This window comes from Callospermophilus lateralis, chromosome 3 (genome assembly GCF_048772815.1).
Source record: "Callospermophilus lateralis isolate mCalLat2 chromosome 3, mCalLat2.hap1, whole genome shotgun sequence".
Classification (NCBI taxonomy): domain Eukaryota; kingdom Metazoa; phylum Chordata; class Mammalia; order Rodentia; family Sciuridae; genus Callospermophilus; species Callospermophilus lateralis.
Genome location: NC_135307.1, coordinates 49,216,695 through 49,226,822, shown reverse-complemented (window position 1 = coordinate 49,226,822; position 10,128 = coordinate 49,216,695).

Sequence of the window (10,128 nt, the reverse complement as noted above, 5' to 3'; positions counted from 1 at the left end):
TTATTCTGAATCTTTTTTTTTTCCAAGTATAGCTTGGGATCACTTTTTTTTTTTTTTTTTTTAGCACAATATGTCCCTTTATTAAAACCACACAATCTTGGCCAGCTATTCTCTATTCCATCTCCATTATAATTTTTTTTAATTAATTTTTATTGTAGGTTGTTCAAAACGTTACATAGTTCTTGATATATCATCTTTCACACTTTGATTCAAGTGGGATATGAACTCCAATTTTTACCCCGTATACAGATTGCAGAATCACATCAGTTGCACAACCATTGGGATCACTTTTAAAGTGCTCACATGATTATTGATTTAGACCCACCTAGGACAATCTCCCCTTTGATTAACCTAGTCAATGGATTAGAGACCTTACATTTTCAAAATCCTTGTATCTGTGCTATATGATATAACCTCACTGCAGGAGTGAAATTCCACTAGATTCACAGGATATTTCCACCCTCTAGAGGTGAGGATTACATAAGGCAAATATCTCAGAGGGTGGGGACCTTGAGGAACATCTTAGAGTTTGGCTGCTATGGGCAGATTCAAGAATCCAAATAAATCTTATGAAGGGTAAATAAAAATGAATCCACACATCAACAAAACTACAAAATTTGAATGAGAGAGAAAAGTTCTTAACAGTATTCATAGAGAAAAGAACTAACCTCAAAGAAACACCAGTGAGACCAAGAGTTGACTTCTATACCACAATACTGGAAGCCAGAGAAGTTACAACATAGTAAATAAACTGAAATAAATCAATGTCATCCTGTAGTTTCATGACAAGTGAAAAATACTTCAAAAATAAGAGCTAAAGAAAACCATTTTCAGACAAACAAAAACCAAGAATGCTTCACCAGTAGAACCTCACTAAATGAATTTCTAAAGCGGAAGAAATCACCTCAGATTAAAAACATACATATGGAGAATTTTTAAAAAAATGATAGTAATAAATGTGGACATAAATAGCAAGCTCAATAAATAATAATAGCTCAATAGCAAATAGCAAATAATAGCTCAATAGCAAATAGCAAGCTCATAAATAATAATAATAATGTCTTTGGAGTTAAAGAAAAATAATTAATATGTTCATTGGAACAAATTCATGTAACAAAAGCTATAAATATTTTTAAGGTTTAAGGAGGGTCAATATTTATTATTTTATAGTTTGATAAATAAGTTAAACATGTCATAATTATAAGGGTGAGCACTGAAAATAGAAAATTATAATGTATAGTTTTTGAACTAGTAGGTGAAGCAAAAATGTTTATAATACTTATTTAATATGAAAGAAAAGAGGAAAAAGCACAATAATAAAATAAGAAAAGTAAAGTGGAAAATAGATGATAGATTTAAAGCCAATTTGTACATAATTTTACATGAAATACAAACAAATAAATAACTTGGTTAAAAAGCAAATATTGTTAAATTACAAAATGTTAGTATATTTTGTTTATGAGATATCTAAAATCATAAAAAACAGAAATATTCAAAGTAATAGAAAAAGTCAAGTCAAAGCAGTAGTAATCAAAAGAGTGTTTTTGAAGTTATATTAATGGGAGATAAAGTAGTTATTTGGCAAAAAAAAAAAAATTACAGGTTAGGTGTTCCTGTATGTGTATATTTGAAAATATAAGTGTTTTATCACTCAGATTTGTTCATATTTTATGATACTTATACATACATAAGGAGATATCTTGCTGAGGGACTCAAGTCTAAACATGAAATCTGTTTACTTTTCATATACAATTTATTCACATAGTCTGAAGGCAATTTCATACTATGTTTCAATGCACCATCATTTTTGCTACCATCCATCACATGTGAGGTCATTTGTGAAATTTTTCACTTGTGGCATCATGTCATGCTCAAAATTTTCACATTTTGGATTTCTGGATTAGGAATGCTCAACCTATACTACCAAGTAAAGAGAAGCACTTCCTACCATAAATGTACTATTTTAAATTTGCATACACTTAATAATACATTACTATTTTAATAGTGGTAGAAAATTTAAATATGTCTCAGAGAATGAAAGCATATGCAGATAAAAATATGTATGGATATTAGTAATTTCAACAGTACAATTAATAAATGCTATGGTTGGGATCTGGACTGTCTCCCCAGAAGCTTATGTGTTTGGCAATGGTAGTGATGTCCAGAAGTGAAAAGGTTGGATTAAGATAATCCTGATTTCATCAGAGGGTTAATCTATTTGAGGAATTAATAATTTGAAAGGATCCCTGGGTGGTAATTATAGGCAGGTTGGGGAGTAGCTGGAGGAAATAGGTCAGTGGAGGCATAACCTTGAGGATTACGTCTGCCCCTGGCCCTTTTACTCTCTTGTTCTGCTCCCTGGCTTCCATGTGCTGAGCAGCTTTCCTCCAACATACTATTCCATCATGTTTTGTGTCACTTCATGCCCTACTATGGTTTAGATATGAGTATACCCCACAAAAAGCACACTTTCTGAGCAGAAATTATCTGAGCGCTATAACTAATAAGTGAATTAATCCATTTGATGAATTAATAATTTGAAAAGACTGTACCATACTGGGTGGTAACTGAAGGCAAATGGGGAGTGGCTGAAGGAAGTCGATCACCAGAGGCGTGTCCTTGGGATTATATATTTTGTCTGGTTCTTTTCTCTTTCCTGGCTGCTATGAGGTGAGCAGCTTTCCTGTACCATACTCTTCCAACATGATATTCTGACCCATCTCAGGCATAGAGTGTTACAGTTGGCTGAACATAAACTGAAACTCCTGAAACCATGAACCAAAATAAACTTTTCTTCCTCTAAGTTGTTTTTTTCAGGTATCTCAGTTACAGTGGTGAACACTGACTTAACACAGAAATTGGTGTTGACAAGTGGGGTTGTTGCTGTGACTAACATGACCTTGTGTCTCAGAAGACTTTGCAAGTGGTTTGCAGGAGGAGTTTGGAGAAGTTTGGAGATGCAAACTTCTTTGCATCTCTTCTTCTTTGCATCCACTTAAAATATTTTAAATGGAGTTTAATGGAGTTTAGTGAGTGATTCTAACAGGAGCTCAGACCAGAATGCTGTTAAGATTATTGTATTCATGAGGTTTCAGAGGAGAAGGAGGACTATTGGGAATTGATCAAGAGGTCATACGTGTTATATTCTGGCAAAGAAATTATCCACATTTTCCCTATATCCCAAGACTTTCTGTGTGGCTGAGTTTAAAGGTGAGTAAGTTTCAAAGCTTTATAGCATTCATGTGGTGGCATGAGTATTGCTGGCTACTTTTAGCCAACTTTACTTTAAGAATCAGAAACAGAAAACAAGGAGAAAAGATTTGGAAAACTTAAAGTTTGACAAAAGAAGAATCACATGTAAAATTGGGGCCAAGGAAGATAGAGTTGTTGAGAAGATTGCCATCATTGAAGAGACTCTAAGTACTTTGCAAAGAGACAATAGGAAAGATACTTGTAGGGCATTTTGGGAATCAGTAAGACCACACCTATCATAGACTTAAAGGTGTAAAAGTAAAAACTCTTTTGAGAAGATATCATGGGGGGACAGTGCTTGCACAAAGGTGCCTTAAAAAGCTGTTTATCCAGGATTTATTTCCCCATACTCAGTCACCCAGGCACCCAGAGGCCACTGCAGCAGTGGTCCAAGAGAGCCCAATTACTGCTTGAGTTTTCAGCAGATGGTATAAACCATGTTGTGCTGGTTCTGCAGAAATACAGGATGCTCAAGTTAAGGGGTCATGGAAGCTTCCACCAAGATTGCAAAAGAAAGCCTGAGAGGCCATTCAAAGTGTTACCAGGTCAGAATCCCTGCGGGCCACCACTTAGAGGGTGATGCATACATCTGAAGAAATAGCCAAAGCTGGAACAGAGACCAAGGAATTGAGAGATGCCAGTAATGTGGGACATCTGCCAAGGAAAGCTGCTAAATACAAACAGAGTTAGATTAAGAGAGAAGTCAAGTGAGTGACAACTGGTAAGACCAAAGGGACAGGCCTCCCCAAGCCTCTTGGAGATCACATTTCACCATGTGTCTCAGATGCTGGAAATGGAACTACAAGAACTAAAGTTTGCCTGACTAAACATCAGTCTTGTTTTCATCCCATCCCTTATTTCTATCCTCCTATTCCTCTATATTTGGAATAGAAACATTTGTATATTGGATATATGTAGCTTGCCTTTGATCTTCATAAGAACTCACAGCCAAGAGATGGCCTTGAGTTCCAAAGGAGACTTTGGACTTGGACTTTTGAGCAATGCTACAACTGATAAAACTCTGGGGACTCTTGGATGTGAACTAAATATATTTTGCATTGAGATATGAGCATGAGTTTTGTAGAGGGTGCAGAGGCAGAATGTTATGGTTTAGATATGCAGTGCCTCCCTCAAAAAGCCATATGTTAATGTAGGATTTTTCAGAGCTGAAATGATTAGATTATGAGAGCTCTATGTGATGGATTAATTCATTTGGTGGATTGATAATTTGAAAGGACTAGTGTTCTGGGTGGTAACTGTAGGCAGGTAGGGGCATAGTTCTTTCAGCTACCTCCTACCTGCCTACAGTTACCTTTCTAGGGCATGACTTTGAGGATTATATCTTGCCTCTTATTCCTCATACTCTCTGCTTGCTGGTTGCCATGAAGAGACCGGCTTTCCTCCACCATACCCTTTTGCTATGATGTTCTGCCTCATCTCTGAATCAGAGTAATGGAGTTGGTCAACTATGGACTGAGACCTCTGAAACCATGAGTCAAACTCTGGAAATCGAGGAAATGATCATAGAAAATTATATTCAAAGAAATGATCATACAAAATTATAAGTCCTTAGAAATGAAAATAGTATATAATCATCTTTTAGAATGAAGCCAATTTTGAAGAATAACCGTACTTAAAAGAAAATTTATAGCTCCAAATGTATTTAACATAAAGGAAAAAAAGACTAGAAATTAATGAGTTGATTCTTTAAATAATTCTTAAGAAGTTAGAAACTTCAAAATGTAGAAGAAAGTACCTAGCAATGAAAAGAGCAGAAAATAATAGAAAACAGCTACGCAGATAAAAAAAGAGCAAAGAGAAAGGTTGATTTTCTGAAACTACTAATTAAATTGGTAGACCACCAAGGAAACATTTTTAAAGGGTAAATAAAAATAATTTTATGTAAATACATTTGAAATTTCAGATGATAAATGAAATTTTCCAGTAGAAAGCTAAAACGTTTGAAAATTAGAAAATCTGATTGCTCCTTTAAAATTTAGAAAAATTAGAAACATAATTAAAAATCTGCTCACAAAGTAAATCATAAATGGGCTTTTATGGTTGTTATAGTAAGTTTTAATAAAAGTGAAAGTACAAATAATTACAATCCTACATAAACTGCACTAATTAAAAGAAAGAAAACTCCCTAATTCACTTTATAAGATATGTATAACATTGATATCAAAATCTGTCAGACAGTAAAAGAAATAAAATCTTTAGGTGAATCTCTGTCATGCAAATAGATGCCACATCCAAACAAAATATTATCACAACCATAACCATTGACATACAAAAATAATAACATAAAATAAATAACTTGGATTTATCTCAACAATGCAGGAATATTTCTACATAATAAAATCAGTTGAAATAATCCACTATTTTCACAGATTAAAGAACAAATGTGATACACTCAATAGAGGCTGGAAAAAATTGTTTATAGACTATATTATTGTGTATAAAAAATACCAAAAATAACCTATAGTAAATTATTAAAAATTATTAATAGGTTTATCAAAGTTACCAGACATGTAAATATATAAAAATCAATTATTACATTTCTATAAGTCAGAATCACATACAAAATAAAATTTGAATATAGCAAAAAAAAAAATCAAACACCTGGGAACAAATTTAAGAACTGTGAGACATCTATGTCAAAAACCATTTCACAAAAAATTATCAAGAATGATCAAAGAAGACCTAAATAAATGATATGATAAACCAAAAGTCCATGTATTGAAAATCTTAGCATCATGAAAATGTTAATTCCAATAAGTATGTGTGTGTTGCTTGAAAAACTGATTTGGAAACTTAGAAGCATGAGCAAATGTTAAAAAAGCCAAGATGTTCTTGAGAAAGGACAAGTTAGCAAATTTGTTCTCCTCCATATCTAGTCTTAGTATAAAGCTATGGTGTTTAAGGCAATAAGGTTTTAGAATTGGGGAAATAAATAGGGGAAAAAAAGGATTTTAAAATAGAGCCAAGAAGTAAACTCAAACATATATCAATGATTGAGTATAAATGAGATCACATTCCAGACCAGTGGGTAAAGGATACATTTTCTTATACATTATAGTGGGACAACTGATTGTCCCTTTGAGGAAGTGATGGGAGAAGAAGCAAGTGGATTCGTCTCTTTCCTAATGTCCTACAAGCAGAGAGAAAACTCAGTTTAACATAGATTTAGAGCCTAAAGCAAAAGGCAAAGCTCTTAGAAGAAAACATAAGAAAATTTTTGAAGAAGTTGGGGTAAGAAATTTTAATAGCACATCAAATTCTTAAGCCATAGGCCAAATCACTGATCAATTCAACTACACTAAAATCAAACTTCTCTTCATTAAAAAGCATGTAAAGAGAATGAAAATACAAAACATAGAGTAGGAAGAAGATATTTTCAATTAATATATTTGATACAAGGCAAGTGCTGAGACTATATGAAGAACTCCTATCTCCTGTTCTCCACCCCAAATAATGAGAATTAAAAAGATAACTCAAAAAAAATGGCAGAGTCTTGACAAGTGCTTCAAGAAACAAGAAATAAATTAAGATGGTCAATAAACATATTGAAAGGTGTCAGTCTCATTATTAATGAAGAAAATGTAAATTAAAGCAAAGAGAGATTGCCTTTTATAATCATAAAACCAGAGAAACCAAAAGGTCTGACTATATCAAATGTTTGCAGAAGATGTGGACTTCTTTTGCTTGTTGCTGAACTTTGCTGAACCACTTTGAAAAATGATTTTCTCCTTTAATAAAGTTAAAATACAAATTATCTATGATGCAGAAATTCCACTCCCTAATATCTCTCTGGCATAAAACTTTATGTATGCACATGATGATACAAATTAAAGGATGTTCAAGAAAGCACTTTATGTAACAGCCCCAATTTGGAAACAACCATTGACACTCCAATAGATGAGACTGAAGTATATTCACACAACGAAATAGAGGTGAAAATGAGCTGGAGCTTTATACATAACACAAACAAATCTATGAAGCAAAAAGCAAGTTTTAGATGAATGAGTTACATCTAAAACTTGTAGTTTTCAATTTACACAATGTTCACAAGAGGTAAAGCTAATCCATGATTAGATGATAATGCTGTAAAGAGCCAAGGAGGATGTTTATGAAATGGTGGAATAGTGAGAGACCAAGGAGGAATGTGATTGGGGAGGAGCATGCAGGGAGGCCTTTGTGAGGGGCTGTTTCTTACCCTGGATGGACAGCATATGTGTGCTCTCTGTATTAATGTTCCTACTTAGAGTGAATAAACTTCTCTAAGAGGAAGATAAATTACTTTTATTCAAGTTTATAATGTGTCATTTTCTGTAGCTTTGGAAAATAAGTAAGCAAGTCATTTAATTGAAAAGATAATCTCTAAGATGGCATGGGGAAAAGGCTCTATTGGGAATGTTGGGAGTCCCCGCCCCCTCCAAAGACTAACTTCCCCATCACCCAAGAAGAGCCATCCAATGGTGAGCCCTGCTGGCTCATATGATCCTGCTGTCCAATGGTGAGCCCTGCTGGCTCACCTGATCCTTACCCACCAATCAGACTAGCCCTGCTGGCTCACCTGATCCTTACCCACCAATCAAAAAGCACCCCATGCTAACTGTCAAACCACCCCTGGCTCTATAAATATGCAGAGATGTTCCTCAATAAATGGGCATTTTCTCCGATGGCAAGCCTTGATCCTTCTTTCAGGGAGTTCATTTTTTAATTAATTAATTTTTGATACGAGGGATTGCACCCAGGGGCGTTTAACTGCTGAGGCATGTCCCCAACCCTTTTTATTTTGAGACAGGTTCTCATTAATTAGCTTAGGGCCTTGCTAAGTTGCCCAGGCTGGCTTTGAATTCGCCATCCTTCTGCCTCCAAAGTCACTAGGACTACAGGCATGTGCCACATGACTATCTCTTTTAGGAGTTTAAATGTCTGACTTTTGATAATCAGCTAGTCCTGGAAATTCTTTTTTTTTCCTCTTTGTTTCTTTTTTATTAGTTTTTTTCAGTTAAAAAATAACATTTGGATGAATTTTGACATAATTATAAAAGCATGGAATATAATTTGCTCTAATTCAGTCCTTAGTACTTCCCCTTTCCCTTTCCTCCTCCCTCTTTGGTTCCTTTCCCTCTGCTGATTTATCTGCTATTTAGTTATAGTTTGTTTTTAATTAGTGCCTTGTAGATGTATATAAAAGTGCTATATTCATATATGTACATAGGACAGTTAGGTCAGATTCACTCCACTGTTCTTCCTGCATCCTGTGCCTTCCCAGCCCTCAATCCTCTTTCTCTATTCCACTGATCTCTCCCGGGAACTCTTTACAAATAACTCCCTTGTAGCAATGCTTGTGTTTGTTTCATATTGGATATATTTTCTTAGTTGCTTAACTAAGTGCAATTGGTGTTACTGACTAGCCAGAGAAGTCACAGAATATAAAACTTTAAAGGAGTACAAAAGAGCAAGGACTAGAAGTCAATTTTCTTGATATTTTTACCATTTTTTTATCTTATGATAAACACATATTTCCTGGGGTAGATTTCCAGCTTAATTAGGGAGAGTGTTGGGGTAGGCATGTGTATGCATTCCAATACACATTCAGAATGCATATATTCATGAGCTATTTGATGGCAAGAACCATATCTTTCTCATCTTTGTGTTAATAGAAGCTAGCAAAGGGTCTGACACTAGAAGGCAAATATAACTTTGGATAACGTACATATTTCATTCATTAAAATATATGTATGTCAGAATATGTATGTGCATACACAGAGCTGTATACACACACATACATTTAAAAAATGCTTGCATATACATTTACACACAGAGACCATATACACACACAATGAAAGTACACAAATATCATAGCTGACATTATTTCGAGTGCTTGCTATGTGGCAGACTATGTTAAGCCCTTTATTTGTATCACTCCTCTAGGCTAAGCACCCTACAGAGCAGGTACTACTATTATTTCAGTTTGTAAATGAGGAAAGTAAGATAGAACCAAGATGTTATCCCTGTCAGTTTGCTCCAAAGCAATGCTCTTGATCAATATACTATACTATTATAATTTTAAGATGAAGATGAAGGTCATAATGCAATTCAATTCAATTTATTTCAATCCACCAAACATTTATTGCATATCACTATTGATTTATTGCACATTCCACTATTTGGTTTGGAAACACAAAAATGGATAAGATTTTTTTTAAGATCGATCATCATTTAGCCAAAAGATAGAAATTTCATTTTAAAGTTCTTTCCAAGCAGTACAGGTACATTCTTCTAGAACCAGTAACTGGTCCAGAAATGAGCATGTAGTCCAGTGGGACCAGCCAGAGTTCTTTGGGGTTGATATATAGATGCTGGTAGAAAGATATTGAAAGAATTTCCCTTTCCCTTAGATTGCTAAAAATAGAGGAAGAGGTTGAGAGGTTAGGGGTTGAATTTGAGACTATCAGTAATCATTTTCCCCAGAGGATGTTCATCTGCAGGGAAAAAGAACAATATTGGCACACAGTGGAAGGAGACCTAAAAACTGGAGGAGTGAGAAAGAGGTCTGACAGTTTGGTTTGAGTCCTGGGTTTCAGTGATAGTTAAATGGACATTCTGGGTAAGTGAGTGAAAAAATTGTATCTGCATATACTTGAAATCTGTTTCTAGGACAAAAGTAATCCTCAGAAGGGCATTTGCCACTCTGTTCAAGCAGCCAAGACAGAAGACCAAATTACAATATATGCTGGTTGTAAATAAATAACTTACTAAGATAAAAATGCATTTTACAAAAACTCTACATGAATTATCATCAGTTAGGGTCTACAAAAACTATGAATAATTCGTACTTTCTCTCCTGACTTCACATAGAATAAG